The sequence below is a fragment of the Aptenodytes patagonicus genome, chromosome 1 (assembly GCF_965638725.1).
Source record: "Aptenodytes patagonicus chromosome 1, bAptPat1.pri.cur, whole genome shotgun sequence".
In the NCBI taxonomy this organism is placed as follows: Eukaryota; Metazoa; Chordata; class Aves; order Sphenisciformes; family Spheniscidae; genus Aptenodytes; species Aptenodytes patagonicus.
In genome coordinates, this window is record NC_134949.1 from 139,076,133 (window position 1) to 139,098,431 (window position 22,299).

General features: G+C 42.9%; 1 protein-coding gene and 1 pseudogene across 5 annotated transcripts in view; one reads left to right on the top strand and one right to left on the bottom strand.

Annotated features, from left to right (window-relative positions):
- The window catches only part of SH3KBP1 (SH3 domain containing kinase binding protein 1), a 247,382-nt gene that overhangs the window by 93,764 nt on the left and 131,319 nt on the right, over positions 1 to 22,299 (top strand). The window lies entirely within an intron of this gene.
- LOC143155588 (uncharacterized) lies at positions 835 to 21,101 on the bottom strand (annotated as a pseudogene).

Below are 22,299 nucleotides of genomic sequence, written 5' to 3' on the forward strand. Positions count from 1 at the left end.
GCAGAAGATGACCTTTTCATATAGAGTCTGAAGAGACATGGGAGAGCAGTCGCTGATCGGCATTCTGAGCAGCTTACAGATGAAACAGAGGGAGGTAGTTATGGAGGCAAATGAGGACATGAGTTAGGTTTGTTGGTTGTTTTTTTTTTTTTTAAAGGTAGATCCAGAAGTATATTTGTATCAATGGGAAAGCAGAGATAAGTGGATTTTTAAGGAAGACAGTGAGAGGGAACAGGTGAAGTAGTGGAATAGGGCTACAGGGACAGTTGAAAGAACAAGGAGAAGAAAGTCTTTTTACAAATAATTTATGGAAATATCTAAAAAACACTGCACTTGAAGGAATAGTTGACAGAGTTGCATCTTCTCTTTTGTGAACACTTACGAATTTTTGTTTAATGAGTTAAAGGATTTTTTTCCTTTCTAAAAGCTTTGCAATATGTTTTACATGTCTGAAGTACAAAATGAAGTCAGATATATCTTCTAACAGTTGTACAAGAATTTGCCAGTTCACTTTTATCACAGTATATGATAATTGTCCAAAAGGTACTAGTTGAGCAAATGTGTTGTCAAACTCAGGTGCAAAATGTTTTTCTATTGGCAGTTATATTGAAATCTCCTTTAACACAAGCCAAAACCAATAAAATATACTAAATGCTACAGCCGTTCTTGTTAAAGTAACAACAGGAATGAGTTTGAAACTTCCTCTTGTCTTAAAACTAAGTTTCCCCATCACAAAATAGACTATTTTTCCACAAGGTTCTGCAGAGAAGTGTCTCCCTGCTGCCAGCAGTTCCCTCCTTCTCGCTGCCGTAGGATAAGCTGCTTACTTGGCACCTAGCAAGGCCTAGCTGCCTTTGAGGTCTGTCCCTGACCTTCTGCCTCCTGACTGTAGCTGTCTGTGTCTGTTTCCTTTAGGCTTTCATCTAGGTGGTGTGGGATTTTCAAGAACAGCATGGCTAACTTGATTTGAAAATTAGCAGACCAACCTTTCCCCCCGTCCCCTCTCACAACTTGTCTGTGATTAAGGAATGGCAGAAGACGAGTAGGGTGGCCCACCTGAAACTGAGCCTTGGAGCGAGTCATTAGGGTCACTGTACATTTCCCAGTGCCTAACTTGGGGTATCTGCGCCTCGCATCTGGCAGCTGTGGTAGGAGAGAGTCAGACTTCCTGTTCTGTGAGAGACAATGAAAGCAAAGGAGCAATGCAGGGATACTGTTGTGGAATATAAAACATAACATAACCCTATCTGGAATGAAAATTTGGGGTCAAGAGAGTATACTTTGACTGTGCAAGCTAGTATCTTTTCCATGAGCTCTGCAACTTTGCCAGGGTACTTTAAACTGGGTCAGGAATGCTTGTCTCATTGTTCCTGGAGTTAATCTTGATGAATTTGTAACTGCTAAGTTAAATATGCCTGTCTAAGTGGGCTCTCACACTGACAGGCAGATCCTTAGTTCAGTGCTGCTTGGACTGTAGCTTTGTACCTTTGCTTGCTTGGATGGTAGCTGGGATGGTGGATGGTAGCTGGGACGGTGCTGTGTTGCTTTTATGGGGACAGGGAACTGGTGTTAGCCTTCCCTGCTGGGCTGGAATCAAGGCTGTGCAGCTGTTGACATCTTTCCCCCATCGCCTGTAGGTAGTGATAAGAGCCAGCCATGCTATGGTAAGTTACGGCATTAGTCAGCGTACTGAGGCAGTTGGAGGTTTCTGGCTCCTGTGACAACCATAAAAACCTTTGAATGATTTCTGGGGTTGTAGGTGAGAAGCAGGGCCTGTCAACAGCTCCACTGGGTCTCCTTCAAATTGCAGTGTCATGTGACATGAATTGAAGACCTACGTAATTTATATAAATGATTGTCTGAGAATTTGTTCTTATTTTGTTCATAACCCAGTAAGCACCCCCCCGTAAAGAAGATTTTTGGATGTATGTGACAGTTTAATGTAAACATATGTCTTTGTACTTTTTTCTATGATTGTATTTTTTAAAAGCGGTTCCATACATGTGCTCTCTGCATTGGGATAGAGTGACGTGTTCTGCTGCTGTGGAATCACTTCAGTGCGGGAAACTTTTTGACTTCTGTCTACTTGTACTAGAAGGAAACTACAATCATTATTCAAGAGTTTCCTCTTCTGACGGAATGGTATTTATAAACCCAAGTTGGGATAAACTTGTGCAGACAGTGGCAAGAATGTACACACCAAAAATGAACCATGGCTGCTGGTAGGAAGGGTCGTCACTGCCTTGGTGGTTTAGGAGAGCTGAGCAGAGAGTTCTGCTTAGAAGTATGCTGCAGGAGGGACCTCTGCGAACCAGCTGCCAGTCTAGGGTGTGGTTAGGAGTGTGTGTCTGTGGAGGGGATTTAACTCTAAATGTGCTTTGCACAGGTGTTTTTCACCTGTTCTCTTGCCCTACTCCCTTTCCCGTGTGCACATATGCAACATCTAGAGTGCTTTTAAGCAAAGCTTTGCTGTTGGCTGCAAGTGACAAGAAACTATATGAAAGTATTGCCCATAAGGCACGTTGTTTGTGCTGTTTTATGATGTGATAGATTCTATGAAACATTTTATTTCCAGGAACTGATACAGGCTTTAAAAACTTTCTTCTGATAAAGTGACATGCCTGGAATGAACTTGTCACTGTGTTCATTTTAATTATTTTTCACATGCTGTGTGAAATACTTCGATTCATCTGGTTAAAAGCCCCTGAAGTTAGGAAGTTTGCTTTGCTATAACTAGATTTGAAAGACACACAGAGGTATCAGACAGTGTTGATAATGCATGGCTTGGATTATTCTGAGTAGGATGGCATTATTAGCTATGTAGGCTTTCAGTCTGCAGATTCCTATATTATGTAGATGCAGTGACTTGAGTAACAAGATACTATGCTTGCAAAAGTGTATTTCTTGTTTCCACTGGCATGAAGTTTCCTAATTTTTATTCATTGAATACTTCATGCATGTTTTATCTTACTTGAAAATTTCCTCCCTTACGGTCTACTCCACCATTATCAAGGTGCTCAGAGCATGGAAAGTTGTGCTGTTGTTAGTGGTGCGTTGTGATGTATTGTACTGTTTACCATATTTTTTCATGGTTATCTCACTGCTTTCTAATGTTATTTCACAGTTATTTGCACCAGTATTTTGCAGTAGTTCCTATTCTGTATCTTTCTGCACTCCCTTTTCAATTATAAATACATGGTTGTGCCTGTTTCTTGCTTGGTGTTAATTTGTAATATCATCCTCTTTAAAGCATGTTGCTGATGATGGTTAGTTTCCAAGCTCATTGGTAGGGTGGTTGTGCTTGACAAGGGAGTGAAACGTGGAAGTGCTGACAAGTGGCTGATTGCTGATTCTTGGCCCCAAGCACAAGATTGCGATAGGAAAGATTATTATTATCTGTCACACAGCAAGAGACGTTATTTCCTAACTTCAGCACCAACTTTATTTAGAAACTGAAGCGGAGGCTGGGCAGAGGTCCTCATGGTGAGAAGTAGCTCCCTCCAGGTGCCCAAATTAGCTGGGGATGAGTTTTGAAGTCAGAGGGGGTGTAGTGCCACTAGCATGGTCCTCTGCCTGGGCTGCATCGCCCCAGTGAAGCCCCTCACAGTTTTAGCTGTTACTATAGCATCTGCTGTGGCTGCATCTTCGTATATCTGCCACTCTACTCCACAGACTGTTCCAGAGAGCACTGGCACCTGCAAGGACCCCAGGCCACCCATGGCAGCCCAGGATACATCTGCTTCCCCCCAGCAATACTTGGCTGCTCCAGAATGTGTTTCTGATACTGTTTTCTCTAGGGACCAGATTTTGTCAGCTTTGTACCTGTGCGGTGCTCAGCCTGGCACTGTATTCATTGCTCAGATTTCTTGAGTAGTGCGCTACAGTAGATGACAGGGATAACACTGTGTTTAGTGATCAAACAGGGTACAGTAGAGTCCGAGCTGTCCAGTAGCTTGAATTTAAGCCATCATATACGTTTAAGCAGCTCTTTTTTACACTAGGTCATGTATTTTCCTGTTGGCTATCATCCTCTGTCAGGCAGTCATTGTGGATATTTCAGTGGTAAAATAAGCAATTAAAGTAGCCTCACACAAGCTTCAGTCATTAGCACCAAATATTGCATTCATTTTAAATAACTTTAAATGCTGTATTTTTCTATTTCCCTAATTCATTTAGTATCACGTGTACCTTGTTAGACTCCTGCCAGATTCCAGATGTCCTTGATCTATATAGTCTGGTATCTAGCTCTGCAAAAGCTGCAAGATGCAATGTCAGCCATTATTGCTTCATTTTGCAACTATAATCGTAAGACTTAGTATTTTTTCAGGCCTAGTAATTCTCTGTTAGACTACTGACTCAGCATAGTGTTATCCTAAATTACATGGGTCATGGTTACTTCTGGGAATTCATAAGAGGTCAGGAAGTGTCCAGGAAATGATTTAAACAAAAAAAAGCTCCAGTGACCTAAGGAAAACCAAAAGATTCAGTCACATGCCTGGCAGCTATTGAGCAAATAGAATAGTGGAAAATAAAAGTAATAAATGTTGAAAAGTTAGCCTGAAGCTGTAGTTTCAGAAACATGTTAAGCTAGCACTGCCACCAAAAAAAGAGCCATCTTTCCTGTTTTTCTTCTTCCCATGTTCTGGTAGAGACGTTTGGCTGCATGGTGGGCCAGACTAGGAGAATGATCGAGGTGAACATTAAACTAGCAAGAAAAATGCAGAGGTTGTTTTTAACAGTGGGTCAATTCACTGTCTACTTCCTCACACTGCTGCACGAGCACTTGATCTGACAGGATGGCAAGGAGTGTTGTAGGAGCTGAGAGAAGCAGAGGGAGCAGCAGTGCTGCCTTTTATTTGGTTGCAGATGAAAATCGTTCTAAAAGTGCTATGAGAGAGTGATGGTTTGTCAAACTTTTTCAAAGATGGTTCATGGTCATTCGGTTAAATCAACTTCTAAAGAAAACATACATGCTGTGTCGTCGGTTTGAATGGTCAAAGTTGCTCTTCACTTTTCTCTTGTGTTGGGAAGGTATATAGCTTGGTCAGTGTCCCAAAAAACCAGCATTGCAGTTGTATTCAGAATTGTTCTTACACAGAACCCTTCTCCCCTCCCCACTCTTCATCTTGTAACCACAGAACCATTTTGGAGATGGATTTCATTGCAGACGCAGCTGACTTGAGCCAGAGGCTTATTTATTCACAGCTTTTAACTTTGAGGAAATAACTTCTCATTCATGTAGCAAGTGTAATGGAAAAGACAAGAGGAACTTGACAGCTATTTTTAGGAAAAGATAGTGTTTATCCCAGCAAAACTAAAAAAGATGTTGAGACATTACAAACTTTAAACCTAGACAGATTTTTTTTTTTAAATTATTTTAAGGTGAAGGAGTTTCTTTTAATGTGTACCTCAATCACCCTGTCAGCTTTAGTAGTCCTCCACTTACATTTTTATTTCTATACAAATTGATATTCTCCTATGCATTGTATGAAAAACCCACAAAAAAAAGGAAACTGATAGTGCCAGAAAAATAGTAAACCTGATAAAGTGCTTTCAAATGCACAAAGTGCATTTTGAGCACTTTTTATTACTCTTATTTTCACAAATAAAAGTAATACTATTGCAAAAATGCATCAGCATAACAGCTGACACAATAGTTTTGTAATAGAGTGTATGATGCAGAAGAAGAGGGTGTGCAGACAAGTAATGATGGGTGTACAGATGTCATCAAAAAGCCTACCAAGACGGTAAGGTATGAGAGCAGTCTACTTGCCTTGCCTGACATGAGAAGTCTGGAAAACTCTTGTTTAAGGAAAACGGAACAAAAAAAGAGAGGGACAGTAAACTAGAAGAAATTGCTCAGTTCAACATGGAGAGCTCTAGCATGTTGATTAACGTGACATTAAGGAGTCTTAGGCAGTGTCCTGGTGAAAGTTTGTGGAGGTGGCCCAGTGCTAAGACATGGGGATAGAAGTAGTTTGTGTGAATGCTGCTGTGGGGAAAAAAGATAAGTATTAAGGAAGGGTTTGGTGGCAGGTTCAGTAGGGGATTCTGGGTGCAGTTGCGTCCTTGGATAGAGTTAGGAGAGCTGTGCAACTGGATTCCAGGAATTAGTTAATTTGGCAGGAATTTTCATCCTTGCACAGATCAGAACTGACATGAAGTCATCACTACTCACAGCACCTTATCAGAAGCAGAAATGGTTGTGACCCTAGAGGCAGAGCCGCCGAAGGGTATTAGGGTGAAGAGTCATGCAAGTATGACATGCCCAGATGTATCATGGAGGGGGGAAATCTGGGTTAGCTACTGGATGAGGGACTTGCAGCAAGCAAAGCAACAGAGGTTTTTGATGGGAAGTTATGTACAGCTTAGAAGTTGGCATTTGGTGCAATGTAATAAGACTGGGTTATTTCTGTATAGAAATCTTTCAGTGTGTAATTTAAAACCCACTGAAAACTAGCAAAAAGCTAACAATACAAGGTAAGTGAAGATCATTAGAAAGATGTTTGGAAATAGATCCCTTGACTAGGAGACAGAATGTTTCATTTGTTGATCACTTACTATTCTGAATTTTATATGGGAAGTTACCATGCCACATGTAGCAAATAGAATTATGGAAATTAAAAGGCAGACAAGCTTTTAGTATAAAGACACAAAACCCAACAAGCGCATGTTCTGCAGTCAGGTTGTAGGAAGTTCTGTGCCAAAAAACTGGGGATACAAGTGCGAACTGACCATGTCTGGAAGGGGGCAGAGTGATGAAAATCCAGCGCGTAAGTTTGTCTGAACTCTCTGCCTTTTCTGTGTTCTGGGGCTTCCCCACCATTTGCCTTGTGAAATTCATTGCTTAATGCAAGAGTGGCACACTGCTGAAGTGGTTATTTGAAGTTTATTTAGAAACATAATACAAGCTACCGCATCTTTGGGACCAAAGGATATTTAATGTGGGAGTGAACACTTTCTGGCCTGGTGTAAAGGAGACAGCTCTCTAGTAGCTATCTCATTATGTAAGGTATTAAAGATTACATTAGATTTCCACCTAAGCTTTTCAGTGTAAATACTGGACCTAACATAGAGAAACTACTACTACACTGAAGAATATTTTTTTTTAATAAATTCAGGGAAAGCAGGCAACTGATTTGCACACAATACAGAAAGCTATGAGGATTTTTTCTTCCTTACTCTTCTTGTCTAGTTCTTAAAACCCAAAATGTAGTGTGGTAGATAGAACTGTTTTTGAAATAAAAATTTAACTGAGTCCTTGGAGAGAAAAAGACAAATTTGTCATAAAGAGATCCTTCACAGATATATCTTCATGAAAACTTCCTTTTTCATAGAATCATAGAATCATAGAATCATTGAGGTTGGAAAAGACCTCTAAGATCATTGAGTCCAACCGTCAACCCAACACCACCATGTCCACTAAACCATGTCCCTAAGTGCCTCATCTACTCGTCTTTTAAATACCTCCAGGGATGGGGACTCCACCACTTCCCTGGGCAGCCTGTTCCAATGTTTCACCACTCTTTCAGTAAAGAAATTTTTCCTTACATCCAATCTAAACCTCCCCTGGCGCAACTTGAGGCCATTTCCTCTCGTCCTATCACTAGTTACTTGGGAGAAGAGACCGACACCCACCTCGCTACAACCTCCTTGTAGGTAGTTGTAGAGAGCAATGAGGTCTCCCCTGAGCCTCCTTTTCTCCAGGCTAAACAACCCCAGTTCCCTCAGCCGCTCCTCATTCAGATCCTATAGGAAACCTATTATAAAACTCATTTCAGAATGTGAAGGCTCTGATGTCATTTTCTGAATCGAATTTATTTAAAGTGTAAAATTAGTTCTGCTAACATCCCTGTGTTCTGAGAAGATTGCTGTTTGCCCTACAGGCCCACGCAAAGGAAGAAAGAGGTAAGAAGTTTACTTCCCCCTTCAAGCTGTCTACCCTTCATGAAGGGGGTAACTGCAGTTCCCAGGAGACAGACCGCATTCAGGGAGATGGGGAACGTAGCCCCCGTGTTGCTATTCCAGATGCCACTCCAGGGAAGCCATCTGCAGCAAGTGACTGGCATATGCCCCAACCCCCCTTCTTATTTAGTGCAAAGGAGCTGGGCTCAAATACTGGTTTGCATATGAGGGAAGAGCGTCATTTTGTAATCATATAGCAAAGATTACGTCCCGTGACAATCTGGTTGCCTTTACTACTAGGAGTTTTATTCCAATTTCCTAATGGAACAAATCTTGTTTGAGAGCATCTGTTCATTTGCCCTCTTCCCCTTGATTTTTTTGAACCCTCTGGACAGTACCAGCTAGGGTTGACAGAAGAGTAGAGGTCTTTAATGCATTTATAGGAACATAATAGTTCTCTTAAATTGAAAGCTGAATAGAGGAATATGGCACAAATCAGTGCTCCTAACTGAATGAAACCCTCCATTTTGAGAGGCAGCAGTCAGTGGCCAAGTCACATAGGTGTGCTGGCCAGTCAGTCAGTACCTGTGTTGCTCTGTAGCAGTCCCAGCATCTACTATCACTTTCCCAGCTGTGCAGGTATAGGATACAAGTGGGACCTGGGGCAAGGGGTGGTGGGGGCGGGTAGAGGTTGAGGTGATTAGAAGGCACTGGGTGCAAATCCATGGTTCTCCAAGCTTCATTAATTCTGCTGCTTATGAAACAACTTTCAGAGGCTTTTGGATGCCCTGTTCCTCATACAAAGATTAAATAATTTAATAATATGCAGATATACGTAAAAGTTTTGCGTATTTCTAAGCACACAAAACAATTGGTTTTTTCACTCACCTTATACCAGCTTTGTCAACATACAAAGAGGAGCAAAAATCTTCCTGATTTCTCTTTGAGGTTAAGAATAAAAATAAACAAACAGTAGCTCTGGAATATTTTTGGTATAACGATGAAGGGTTCATTTCCCCTTGTATTTCAGTTACCTAAATGGAAGTCTTACTGGTTAACAAGCAAGAGAGGAATGAAAAGTGCTAAAGAGAGGCTGCCTGCAGCTCCCTAGTGAAATGCCAGTCCTCATAGTCTGCAGTTCTAGTATTTGCTGTCTGATCCCAAGTGGCATTTACTGCAGATAAGATCCTAAGGGAGTTCGGTTCAGCCTGGTGAGCTGGAGGATGGGTTGTACTAACATGAGGTTTGAAAACAACAAAAGGCATCAAATATATGAAATCAAGTTTCTGAGGGTTTGCTGACAGCTCACACCTAGTTGCAATAATATACTTTGCTCTCAGCATCTTTGTCTGTCAGAGGCTGACTCACAGGACAGAGAGTGCCTCAGAGCAGCTTGGTTGGATTTTAGCAGTCGAGCTGTAGACAAGGAAGATTAATAACAGAGAAATAATACAGAATCATGGGGCATAGGGGGTTTAAAGGGTAGCCTTAAAATACACTGACAGGATAGCTGAGGTTGGAAGGCACCTCTGGTGATGGTGTAGGTCAACCTCCTGCTCAAGCAGAATCAGCTAGAGCCAGTTGTCCAGGGTCATGTCCAGTTGGGTTTTGAATATCTCCAAGGATGGAGACTCCACAACGTCTCTGGGCAACCTGTGCCAGTATCTGACCACCTGCCCAGTAAAAAAACCAGTAAGAAAAGCATTAGCTATATTCCATTAACAACTAGAGATGCTGGTCCAGTCCTGGTCCAGTGAAATCCCTGCTTTCCTACTTTTCTAGTTGCTGGCCAAATAGCAAAATGCTGTACAGACAGGAGCTTGTAGTCTTGAATGCTCAAGGCACAAGTCATATTTATTGCAGAATGAAGCCACACCATGTATCAGGCTAGTTTCTTAAAATGCAAACTTACTACTCTGTATTTACAAAGACTTTTTGGAGGGGAGTGCTCTATGAAGTGTCATTGTACATGGAAGAAAAAGGTAAATGTGGACAGGATAAGAGGATGTCAGAAAAGGCTGAGGGGAATGAATTGTGGATGGGGTGAGAGCGCAGCTGAAAAACCAAACACAAGTAAGTGTTGGCCATAGAGTCCATTAGCTTGTGCCAAAAGACTGGAAGGTCAAAGAGGTATTGTTATAATGCAGTGTCAAGCACTACTCAAATGTGTCTGCACTTGCCAGTGCTCTCTTATTAGAGCAACATCTCTAGCATAGATGGCTCAGGTAACTCGTGTGGTCAGCTGGTGCCAGTAATGCATTGCATCCTTTAACTGGCAGCTTTAAACAGAGAAGCTTTTGGAGGCTTATATGTATTTCTTTTAACACCACATAGCTCCCATGTTGGACAGCACTGGAGCAATTTTATTTTCAATTGCCTGTCTTGAAAAATTTCTTTGGGTGATCGTGCTATCAGTCCTTTATTTCTCACTTTCATCGCACAGTAGTCATTTAAAACAAAGGATGTATGTATGTAGACCAAAGATTAATACGATGAGAAATCTGAATATGTGCAAGGTAACTAAGAGGTAAATACAGCCCTGGAAATCAGGGCAGGTGGCATGAGTAGAAGAAAATAATCAGTTAATATGTGTTTGAAATTAGAAGATGTCAATGGTGCTTTTTATAAATAAACTGTTCCTGTATCATTTGAAATCAGCAGAGAAGCAGTCAGGAGGAGAAAGGGCAGATGATAAATGATTCATTTGCTTGCCTCCTCCTTGAGATTCTTTTCTTTGCCAGCTTGAGATAACAGATGTCTTAAAGATTATGAATTCACAGGAAAATACTGCAAGACAATGGGCAGCCAAGACAGTATTCTGATAGTCTAAATATTTTGTTTCTTATATTTTATCACCTGTTGGATCTCAAAATCTATAAAAGCTCATATCAATGAATGTCTTTGCTCACAAACATTTTGGTTCAACGAGGCTTACAATGAGGAGAAGCGGTTCTTCTGTATTTGGACTATAATCTTTTGTTCATTGTGACTCAGCCTTTGGTTACAGGCAGGTCAGCTGGGCATGGGGAAACGTGAAGACTGGTTGTCTTTTGTGCTATACACCAAATATAGTGCTTTTCGCAGAACTTTGTGATCATTGGTGAGAACAAATTTCAAAGGATACTTGTCTTCTTTAACTGTATGAAATCTTTCAAAGTTAATTTAGAACAGCCTGTATTTTCAGCTTCAGTGACTTTTCTGCAGTCACTATTCACTAGGTGAAGTTCTTGTCTTAATATGCTAATCTCTTCAGGGATTGCTAACTCCCACCACCCAGGTCTGTATTGAAGATGCCAAAGAATACTTTAACCTGAGACTTGTTACAATAAAACTTTTGCAACCCAAAACAAAGATGACAGTATATTCTTTGTGGGTTTCTACATTGAGAACACACTGCCTTTAAAATATTTGAAACAGAATAAGATGTGAAGTAATTATTCTGACTCAGAAAGGGGGTATTTATATACTCCCACTTTAAGAAAAAGGCGAGATACGTTGGTGAATATTTTATCATTCATGTGGATCTCTGTGCTAACTGAAGTGAAAACTGAAGGACTGACAGTTCTGCAGCGGCTGCCAGTACTATGTACTGTAAAAGAAGGGACCATGTTTGCATAGTCACTCTGGGTTTGTCTGCAAGCAAACATGTCGCCGTGAAGCACTACGTTCTGTACTGGAGAGATGATCTTCAGTTAGATAGAGACTGTGGCTCTGTCTTCCTCTATTTCCACATACAAATTCGGCTTTGTTCACTAAGCTATGTGGAGTTCAGAGGTCTTTTACATGCACACATATCCATTGCAAATTGATTTGCAAGAGCATGTTTAGTCTCACAGTGAAGGCCAAATGGTCATCAGATTTGTTGTCATCCCAGCTTCAGGTTAAACTTTATCTGTTGAAAAAGGAGATGAAACAGTGCTGTGTTTGCTTTTGCCTGTTACTACTGAGTCACCATCCTACCATACCATACTCTTTTCTAAGTATAAATACTCTCTTTGTCTTTACGGAAGGTTGTTTAAATTGGAGTTCCAGTGCAGGCTTCAGCTCTCTTAGTGGGTTTTAAGATATTGAACATGTGTGAACACCGCAAAATAATAAAACAACAAGATAAGTGATCTAAGAGCAGACAAAGAAATGTAATTTACTCAAAAAAAAGAAAAGGCTGACATAAGTAGTAAGTTACTTACAGGGATATTTCTGTAAATAAAGAAAGTATGAATTACCTCAGAGGCAAATAAGTTATCAGATGTTTTGCATCCTTCAGCATCTATCTTCAAAGGCAAAAGATAGTGAATTACACAAAGCTTTACATATATTAATCTTTCCTTGCAGCACAAAGATATCAAGTATCTTTTGTGTGGTGCTTGATTTAAAATTTTGTCCGAGATACGGAGTCCTAGATTTGCTTTTGTTATTTTTTCATCTTAGGTATTGATAGAGATTTCTTCTATGCTTAAATAAAGCTTTCTATATTACTGAATTTCCTTACTCTCTGGTTTTCAATAATGCAAGCAGCACACACTTTGTAGGAACAGCCAGGGTTCATATTAGTTCCCAGGTGCTGCTTTTTGTGAAGATATTTAGACTGATACTAGTAGATGATTTAATATTGATTTAATATTTATAGATGACTGTATCAGGATATAGTGTAGCTCATAGTAGCTCTGTAAGCAAACATGCGGTTGCTGTTCATAACATACAAAATAATTTTAGCCCCGAGGACAAATGTGAGCATTAGCCTGGAAGTGGAAGTTGTCTGTGGCTGCAGCTGTGCTGTGGGGATACGTGTGAACACAAGGCATGACCGAGAAGCGGCTGGGGGAAGTAGATTGAAATTCCTCAGTCATGCAAGGGCTGCCTATGGAAGCTGCATACTCCTCCTGTTCCCCTTCTCCAAGCAGCATCAAAGATTAACCAGAAAAAGCTGCTTTTAAAGCAAGATTTTAGTGGATATTTGTACCTGAAGTAGTCAGGTACAGCACATAATACAAGGGCTTTCAAAAGTGTTGAAACCATGAGTACCGAGGGAGTCATTGACAGCTGTCTTCCCTGTGAGCGTGTCTTGTTTCAATTGCTTTTGTGGTCGTGTGCTTTCCTGTGTCCCTTGCTACTCTATGTCAAGAAGCTCCCTTGGGTAAGACCAACTTCAATGTTTGAAGAGGTGTGCGATGGCACTGGGGTATGTGCTTGGGCCTCTCTAAACAAATGCAAATACCATACTGAGACATAGCAGTGCTTCTGGTGGCTGATGAAGCAATTAAAATGTTTGACTATTGCATTTTGTGTAATATATATGAAAGTAAAGGTGAAGTCATGAATGATCAGTGGGCTGAGATGGCAGCAAGGTTTCAGAGGCTTACATGTGCACAGTACTTAAATGAGAAGCATTTTTATACAGGTTCTTCCAAACTGATGGAAGAGAATTGTAGACTGATTATGCATATCTGTGACCATATACACGGCTGGAATATAAGGTTAAACCTATGACTATGTTATCTTACTGTCTTAATCTGTATATTGAATAATATTAAGGAATACAGAACAGGAAATATGTTGCTGGAAAATTATGTAGTAATTGTAAATCTTGTGGGTAATGGAGTGCCAGGAGTATATTATGAAAGGTTGTGTGTATTTATTTTTTCATACTTTAATAGTAGTTGCCTTTAGTTGTGGAGAAGAAGTTGCAGAAGAATGTTTTATTGTATTGACATTTGTAAGCAGCATGATTGATACATTAATCACACAGACTCAGTCCCATAATTTTTCTGCCCTCATAAACATAAAGTGTATCCACAAAACACATCCAAGCATCCTTGTTTTTTTAAATTGCTTTATTTCATTATTGTAAAGACAAAAATGCATCCCTGCAGGATTTCAGGGTTTTTTTTCGTCATGCAGGGAAACAGAATAATAAGGGAGCAGTGAGAAAAAGCTGGGGAAGTAGGGTATTGTAGAGGTGTGAACAACAGTGTTTGGGTTGAGCACATAGGGGCCAATTATTGTATCACTTTGTACTGGTATCTTTCTTGAGGTTATAAGATGCTCTATGTTTTCAGTTTTCCATTTATGCTGGAACAGCTCCTGTTCCCTGCTCTCCTGACTGAATCTGCTGTAACTTTCCCTTTTTGCTTCTCAGAAGGCAAGTATTTGGAGGCCCTTTTTTTCTCTTCCTTAATGTTGAGCAATTCCTCTTTTTTTTCTGTCTGTGCAACTCAGGATTATAACGTATTCCATCATGTAGTTTGTTGCTGTCTGCCTTGGATACTTATTTGTAATAACCAGTGCTGTGTTAAAACTTTAACTGTGGAAGAGATTTTACAAAGTGCTTGAAAGATGTAGAAGCAGGGGTCTTTTAGAGTAAACTTAACCTTTTAGGTGCCTAAATATCTAAGTATACTTGCAAATCTTTCCCATGTGTCCTGGTTTTGGCTGGGGTAGAGTTAATTTTCTTCCTAGTAGCTGGTACAGTGCTGTGTTTTGGATTTAGCATGAGAATAATGTGATAACACAGTTGTTGCTAAGCAGTGTTTATACTAAGTTAAGGACTTTTCAGCTTCCCATACTCTGTCAGCGAAGAGGTGCTCAAGAAGCCGGGAGGGGGCACAGCCAGGACAGCTGACCCAAACTGGCCAGAGGGATATTCCATACCATATGACGTCATGCTCGGTATATAAACTGGAGGGAGTTGGCCGGGGGCCAGCAACTGCTGCTTGGGGACTGGCTGGGCATCAGTCAGCGGGTGGTGAGCAATTGCATCGTGCATCACTTGCTTTCTATAGTCTTCTATTATTATTATTATTATTATTATTATTATTATTATTACTACTCCTACTACTCCTACTACTACTCCTCCTCCTCCTCTTTTACTTTTTTTCAGTTATTAAACTGTTCTTATCTCAACCCACGAGTTTTCTCACTTTTATTCTTCCGATTCTCTCCCCCATCCCAACAGGGTGGGGGGAGTGAGTGAGCGGCTGTGTGGTGCTCAGTTGCCAGCTGAGGTTAAACCACGACACCATGTTACTACCATTTAATTATGTTGGTTGTTATAACAAAATTAGGCCTCTGGGGTAGACAAATGGGAATCTTAGTTCTGGAACTAGAGGTTAGTCATTTGTGATAAATGCAACAAGGGAGATCAAGTAGTGACTAAAGCTATTGGAAGAGATTGTAACTATTATTTAAGTGCTCTGGCTGTTCTGTATATAAAAATACATTTGTCTTTTGGCAACAAGCCTTTTGATCATCTTAACTATTCTGCCAACAATCCTGCCCAATTCTAGGTGTTCTTCAGCGGTGAAATGACATGCAAATGCATGTGGAAGTTGAATGAAATGAAATGCAATGAAATGAAATGAAATATAATGAAGACATTAATAAGGGAGAAAAATGCTGCCTACGTGCCACATCTGGAACATAAGTCAATGGACATAGTATAATTTAAAAGTTCTGCCTGTAGTGCCTAGTAAGTTTTTTGTAATAAAACTTATGCTTTAAAAGAAGTGGTAGCATGTCTGGCTTCTGTCTGTCTGGACTGTCTAATGAAGTGCAGATGTCTGAGATTGCCTGAGAGGTGCAAGGTGCAATCAGATAATGCTAACAAGCAAGTTTTTTGAGTTTCTACATCACTTGCTTCCAGTTTTATTGGCAACGTGCTATTGGGGGGTGGCATAGGAATTATTCAATGATAGTTAATTTTGTTCGATGCAAGTCTTACCTGGAGAGTTTTACAGGCCTTTAGGAATGCATTTGTGTTTGGATAAATGCTCTTAAGCAAGGCAAACCGGTGGTTGACAGATGGACTTGCACTAGAGTAGACAATACTTTGAGAGACTGAGGTGAGGTAGGACTTCTCTAATTCACTTCTCAGCTTCTGCCTGGGATCTATCTACAGATCTGTGTAGGAACTCTTGTCAGAGTCACTGAAAGGTAGTGAAGTTGTGGAGGTGCAACTAAGGAGCTAAATTGTCCTGAAGAATTTTTTCTTATAACAGGTGATGTACTAAAGGTAAGCTCTGAAGGTCAGGGCGGGGGAATTAAGTTGAGCATGCCTGGAAGCAAGAAAGAAAATCTTAAGGGAGTTTGACATGAAATAACTGGGATGCAGCATAATATCAACAATATAAAGGTCAGTGCTTAAACTAACTTCAGGAAGTGGAATCTTGTTCTGTGGTTTGCCAAGCCAAGTGCCATGCTCCTCTTTCTCCAGCACTGAAGAAAATGTGTTGCTTACCATGGGTGTCACATACCACCTGCAAGAAGGGGAGAGTGACTAAGGTTCGCAAATCCCCTCGGTGTGGATTAAGGTGAGATAACACTCAAGGTCCATACACAAACATCAACTTTAATGGAACGAACACTCCATAAGCATCAACCCTCTGTGTATTAATATGTCACATAAGCTAAGTGGCTTTATGAGAAGTTGAGGTAGGCCTTGTGTTACTTAGCAGCATCAAGAGCAAAAAGCGAGAAGGGGGGGGGGAGAGGGAGAGAGAGAGAGAGATCACCAATCCTGGATCCAGCGTCGGACCTGCCAACAGGGGGTGTCAGTGTGGAGAGCACCCCAAGGAGGCCCGTGTGCGCCCCTATTTATTGGCCCCAGTCCAAGGTTTCTAGAATCTTCTCTCACCCCAGCTCCAGGAGGGGTTGAGGCATCAGAGTCAGTCAAGGAGAGTGACACTGGGCCCCTCCCTGTGCCTGGCTTCTGGAGCTTTCTCTTGGGGCATTGTCTGTGCTTGCAGCACAGTCACTTGGGCCTCATCCCTTACACCACCCCGCGGCTCAAACACTCCGAGGTCCTCTTTGATGGTGATGATCTGGACGTATCGCAGAGAGGAAGAGATAGAAGAGAAGGAGCGGCAAATTAGGCACCTCATTACAGTAAAGCTGATAGCTAGACCGATTAATATTAACAAAAGCTACTATCCAATCCCACCATCCTGTAAGTCCGAGGGTTTTGAGCAAAGTTGAAATCCACACGGCAGGGTTCCAATCCCCTTTCCAATCACTCGGTAACATTGATTGGAACGAGTCTCCTGTCTTGGCTGTGATTTCCATGGGTTCATGAAAAGGGTTCATGAGAGGCAGGTCCTGCTTGACCAACCTGATCTCCTATGACCAGGTGACCCGCCTCGTGGATGAGGGAAAGGCTGTGGATGTGGTCTACCTGGACTTCAGTAAGGCCTTTGACACCGTCTCCTACAGCATTCTCTTAGAGAAGCTCACGGCTCACGGCTTAGACAGGTGGACTGCGCTGGGTCAAAAACTGGCTGGACGGCCGGGCCCAGAGAGTTGTGGTGAATGGAGTTCAATCCAGTTGGCGGCCGGTCACGAGAGGTGTTCCCCAGGGCTCAGTTTTGGGGCCAGTCTTGTTCAATCTCTTTATCAATGATCTGGATGAGGGTATTGAGTGCACCCTCAGTAAGTTTGCAGACGACACCAAGTTGGGTGGGAGTGTTGATCTGCTCGAGGGTAGGAAGGCTCTGCAGAGGGACCTGGACAGGCTGGATCGATGGGCTGAGGCCAACTGTATGAGGTTCAACAAGGCCAAGTGCCGGGTCCTGCACTTCGGCCACAACAACCCCATGCAGCGCTACAGGCTTGGGGAAGAGTGGCTGGAAAGTTGCCCAGCAGAGAAGGACCTGGGGGTGTTGGTCGACAGCCAGCTGAATACGAGCCGGCAGTGTGCCCAGGCGGCCAAGAAGGCCAATGGCATCCTGGCCTGTATCAGAAATAGTGTGGCCAGCAGGAGTAGGGAAGTGATCGTGCCCCTGTACTCGGCACTGGTGAGGCCGCACCTCGAATACTGTGTTCAGTTTTGGGCCCCTCACTGCAAGAAGGACGTTGAGGTGTTAGAGCGTGTCCAGAGAAGGGCAACGAGGCTGGTGAAGGGTCTGGAGAACAAGTCTTATGAGGAGCGGCTGAGGGAACTGGGGTTGTTTAGCCTGGAGAAAAGGAGGCTGAGGGGAGACCTCATCGCTCTCTACAACTACCTGCAAGGAGGTTGTAGCGAGGTGGGTGTCGGTCTCTTCTCCCAAGTAACTAGTGATAGGACGAGAGGAAATGGCCTCAAGTTGCGGCAGGGGAGGTTTAGATTGGATGTGAGGAAAAATTTCTTTACTGACAGAGTGGTTAAACATTGGAACAGGCTGCCCAGGGAAGTGGTGGAGTCCCCATCCCTGGAGGTATTTAAAAGACGAGTAGATGAGGCACTTAGGGACATGGTTTAGTGGGCATTGTGGTGCTGGGTCAGCGGTTGGACTTGATTATCTTAGAGGTCTTTTCCAACCTTAATGATTCTATGATTCTATGATTCCTGCATCTTCTGACGGGCTTCCTCGATTGTGGTCATAGCATTGTGTATGGTAACGCAGCATTCTCCAGCTGTATGGTTTAGCACTCCACACACACCTTGTTCTTTAACTAGCAGCATGTCTAAGGCTAAGCGGTTTTGCAAGGCCATCTTCGACACCTGTTGCACCTGTAAATTTAATTCTCCAAAAGCATGTGCGGTCCAATTACTCAAAACATGCACTTGCCAGGTTAAATTTTCTAACACAAACTGGTGTCTTTTAAGGGTTACATATGGGGTAAATATATTTTCTAACATCAGAGATGTTGTCATGCCCCAGGTATAATAATCGGGTATTCGGACTCCATGTACTGCCCACTCAGGCGCAGATTGGGGTGTTTGAGAATCTCGTTTCTTTCGGTTGTACCCAGAATTAATAAAATCAAATGTTTTGGAAGGGCACATCGATGGAATCCCGATGGCACAGCGTAAACCTGCCATTTCGTGTACGTGTAGGTGTGAGTACATCTTCCCATTTGAACATGCCCAAAAGGTACCCTGAGGGGCTGGGTATTTAGCAGTGGAGCATGTTGATGGGTCGTAGGATTCGGCTAGTTTGGTTTCCCCTTCCCACGCAAGATTCCACTTTGTTTCGTGGGTGAGCATAACTCCGTATTTTAACACGGTTTCTTGATAATGTTTCCATAACACATGGGATCTCCAGGCTTAAACCCTGGTACTGAAAAACCCCAACAAATACACATATCTTTAATAAAGATTCGTAGCTCTGGTACATACCATGTTTCTATTGGATCCCATGATAATGAGTCACAGCTAATTGTTTGTGAGCAATTCATTAGAGGAGTATTTTCATAGGGTAGGGGACTTATTTCCCGTGTATCAACTATATTTTCTGGACTGGATAAGAAATGTTTAAGGGACCAAGCATATTCATAACGAGAATGATCATGGTGGGCATAGCCACCCCACTTATTAGGAATTTGAATACACCAACCGGGGGAGAACGGGACATTATATTCGTGACGTAGGGGTTCACTGTGAGGCGGGGAGTCCCACCACCGTACCAGATTACAGGGGATCTCCACCTCCTGGGGACACCACGTCCATTTCAGTACAAGATTGCAAGGGATCTTCACTTCCTGGGGACATAATGTCCAATTCTTTCAGGCTGCAAGGGCAGCTCTTGTAGTTCCCTTACGGAGTTGTTGCTTCCAACAGGAAGCATTCCACATGTCTCTCCAGGTCGTGTTAATTGGAAATAGATAGGCCACTGGAGAGGGTGTGTACCAAGTTGTCCCGCTGTATTCTTGGAATGGGAATGAGTCTGCTCCCCACAAACATTTTCCTTTCCCGTGTGAATTTCGAATGCACTTTTGGTTTAGCATTTCTAGCTTTGAATTTAGAATTTGTGAAAAAAATTAGCCAAATAATGGTGAATTTAAATCCCGCTGATGTGGATGTGGGGAGGTCCACACAAAGACCTTGGTCTCTTTGATTCCAGATTTGGGTAAAGCCAGTAATCAGCTCCCATACCAAGTTGGGTTGGTTATTCAAATTCCCAGTTGGTTGAGACAAGATTATACATTCACAAAGTAAGAATATAAACTTCTCCCACACCATCTCTCTCTAGTAAAGAAACAAAACAAGCTTAATAAAATCAGACAAACAATGCAAAGAATGACCCACTCAACAACCAAAACCATAAGTTGCACAGTGGGCTTCTGGCAACCTGCAAAATATATCCATAAAGACGAACAATGATTAATAGGATGGGACAATCCATCGGGTATGGATTCGGTGGTCCTTCCCATGTGCGTCGGTGGCCACCCAAGTATAGAGATTGAACGTTTGGTTTTTTTAAGGTTAAAGGTACTGCTCCCACCATCGGTAGGTCCACCAGAATGGGTTGTCCCGGAAAATGGAGCGGGTTCACAGGGTCCTTAGCCTCCCTTTTTCTGGGGAGTATGGACGGAGGCTTGGGACAGAACATGGTGAGTCATGGGCACCCGTTAATTCCCCAGAGGCTATTAACTTTATATACTGCATCTGACATTCGCTGTGCCCACCCAGGTTCGTGAGGTTTCAGAGCCCACTTCAAGAGTCTGTTGGTGCGCTCGACAATGCCATTTGCCTGGGGGTAGTATGGGGTGTGGAAGATCCACTGGATTCCTTTGCCTCGTGCCCACTCTTGAACCACCCTGGCAGTAAAGCAGCTTCCATTATCCGATTGGATTGATTGGGGTTTGGGTAAATAACTGAACCATAACTTTAAACTTTTTACAGTATTGTCTCCCCAAGTCATGGGCCCTCCTCGTGCCCGTCTCCCTCCTTGTGGGGCCAGTGCGTCCCGCAAACGGTCTTGTAGTTGTACTGCATATAGTTTCAAAGAATCAGGCAAACCTCGGATCAGGGGAGTCATTCTGTCGGGGTTAGCAATTAATAACATTGGGGAAGGTTGTTGAAGGACTAAATGCCTATCATGCATTAGTTGAAGACAAGCAGCCTTTTGCAAACTCTCGATCAAATGGTTTGTGGTTGGGGTTTCAATGCATACGGGATCTCCCCTTCCCAAGGGGTCTAGACCCCCTGCCCAATAGGCAGCTCACTGGGTTAACAACCACGGCTCCCTGGGGTCATCAGTAGTTAGGAAAACCCCTGGCCCCTAGTACCCCTGGGCCTCATCTTCCGACAACAGGACTCGGTCACCACCAGTTAGTGATACCCTCCATACGTATTCCGTTTCAGTTTCTTGGGCCAACCTGGTGTATTTTTTCTGGATTTTTGACATTTTGGCTGCCGAGTACAGCACCGTCCGGGTGGTAATCTGTGGAGCTCCCCCACCTTGGCCGTTATCAGTGGTCTCCGTTTTAATCACTGGCCTCATCACCACTTCCCCATTCTTGGGGTAAAATATTTCTCATTCAATTTCTAGCTCTTTAATCGGATATAAGGGTCTTAGGCTTTGTTTTTCGGCCACCTGTGCCAAGCTTGTAAATCCCGGCACACTATCCGGAACAGAAGTAAGATCTGTCAGGTCGGGAGATTTTTGTCCCCCTTCCTCTCATTCGGACCATAAAATTTTCTCCTGGTCCAATGCATCTGACAGGGCCGCGTGGAGTCGCTGAGTAGTGTTACGTTCAGTGGCTAGTTGACCCTGCAGGGTTTTTATTTGTTCTTGCAAACATTCAACTGTTTCATCATTAGTTCGCTTAACCAGGTGCCTCTCCTGGGCTGCCACTAGTGCTGCTCCCAACACAGCACACACCGTGGCTTTCCCTTTTCCTGGTTGCACCTTTTGTTCCTTCATAAGTGTTGTAATTTTATCCGCTACAGCTTTCGGGTCGTGCCAACTAATATGGGCCCATGCCATTCCTGGTGGGGAAGGGCATGCCCTATATTCCTTTAACTTTTCAATAACAGGGGAGCGGTCAAGCACTGGCATTTCCCAGGCAGCCGTGGCTTGCCACTGCTCGAACCTCTCCCGGCTTATCGCTGAGAGGTCACTTCTCGGCTCTCCCCGCCCACACTCACCAGGTGGAGAGTCGGTACCCCTCAGGACCTTCCAACACTGAGGGGATCCTGTCCGTGGCGCCAATTTATATGTCACATCCCACCTACAAGAAGGGGAGAGTGACTAAGATTTGCAAATCCCCTCGGTGTGGATTAAGGTGAGATTAACACCCAAGGTCCATACACGAACTTCAACTTTAATGGAACGAACACTCTATAAGCATCAACCCTCTGTGTATTAATATGTCACATAAGCTAAGTGGCTTTATGAGAAGTTGAGGTAGGCCTTGTGTTACTTAGCAGCATCAAGAGCAAAAAGCGAGAAGGGGGGGGGGAGAGAGAGAGCTGGGGGGGAGGGGAAGGGGGAGGGAGGGGGAGAGAGGGAGAGGGAGAGAGTGGGGGGGAGGGGAGGGAGAGAGAGATCACCAATCCTGGATCCAGCGTCAGACCTGCCAACAGGGGGTGTCAGTGTGGAGAGCGCCCCAAGGAGGCCTGTGTGCGCCCCTATTTATTGGCCCCAGTCCAAGGTTTCTAGAATCTTCTCTCACCCCAGCTCCAGGAGGGGTTGAGAC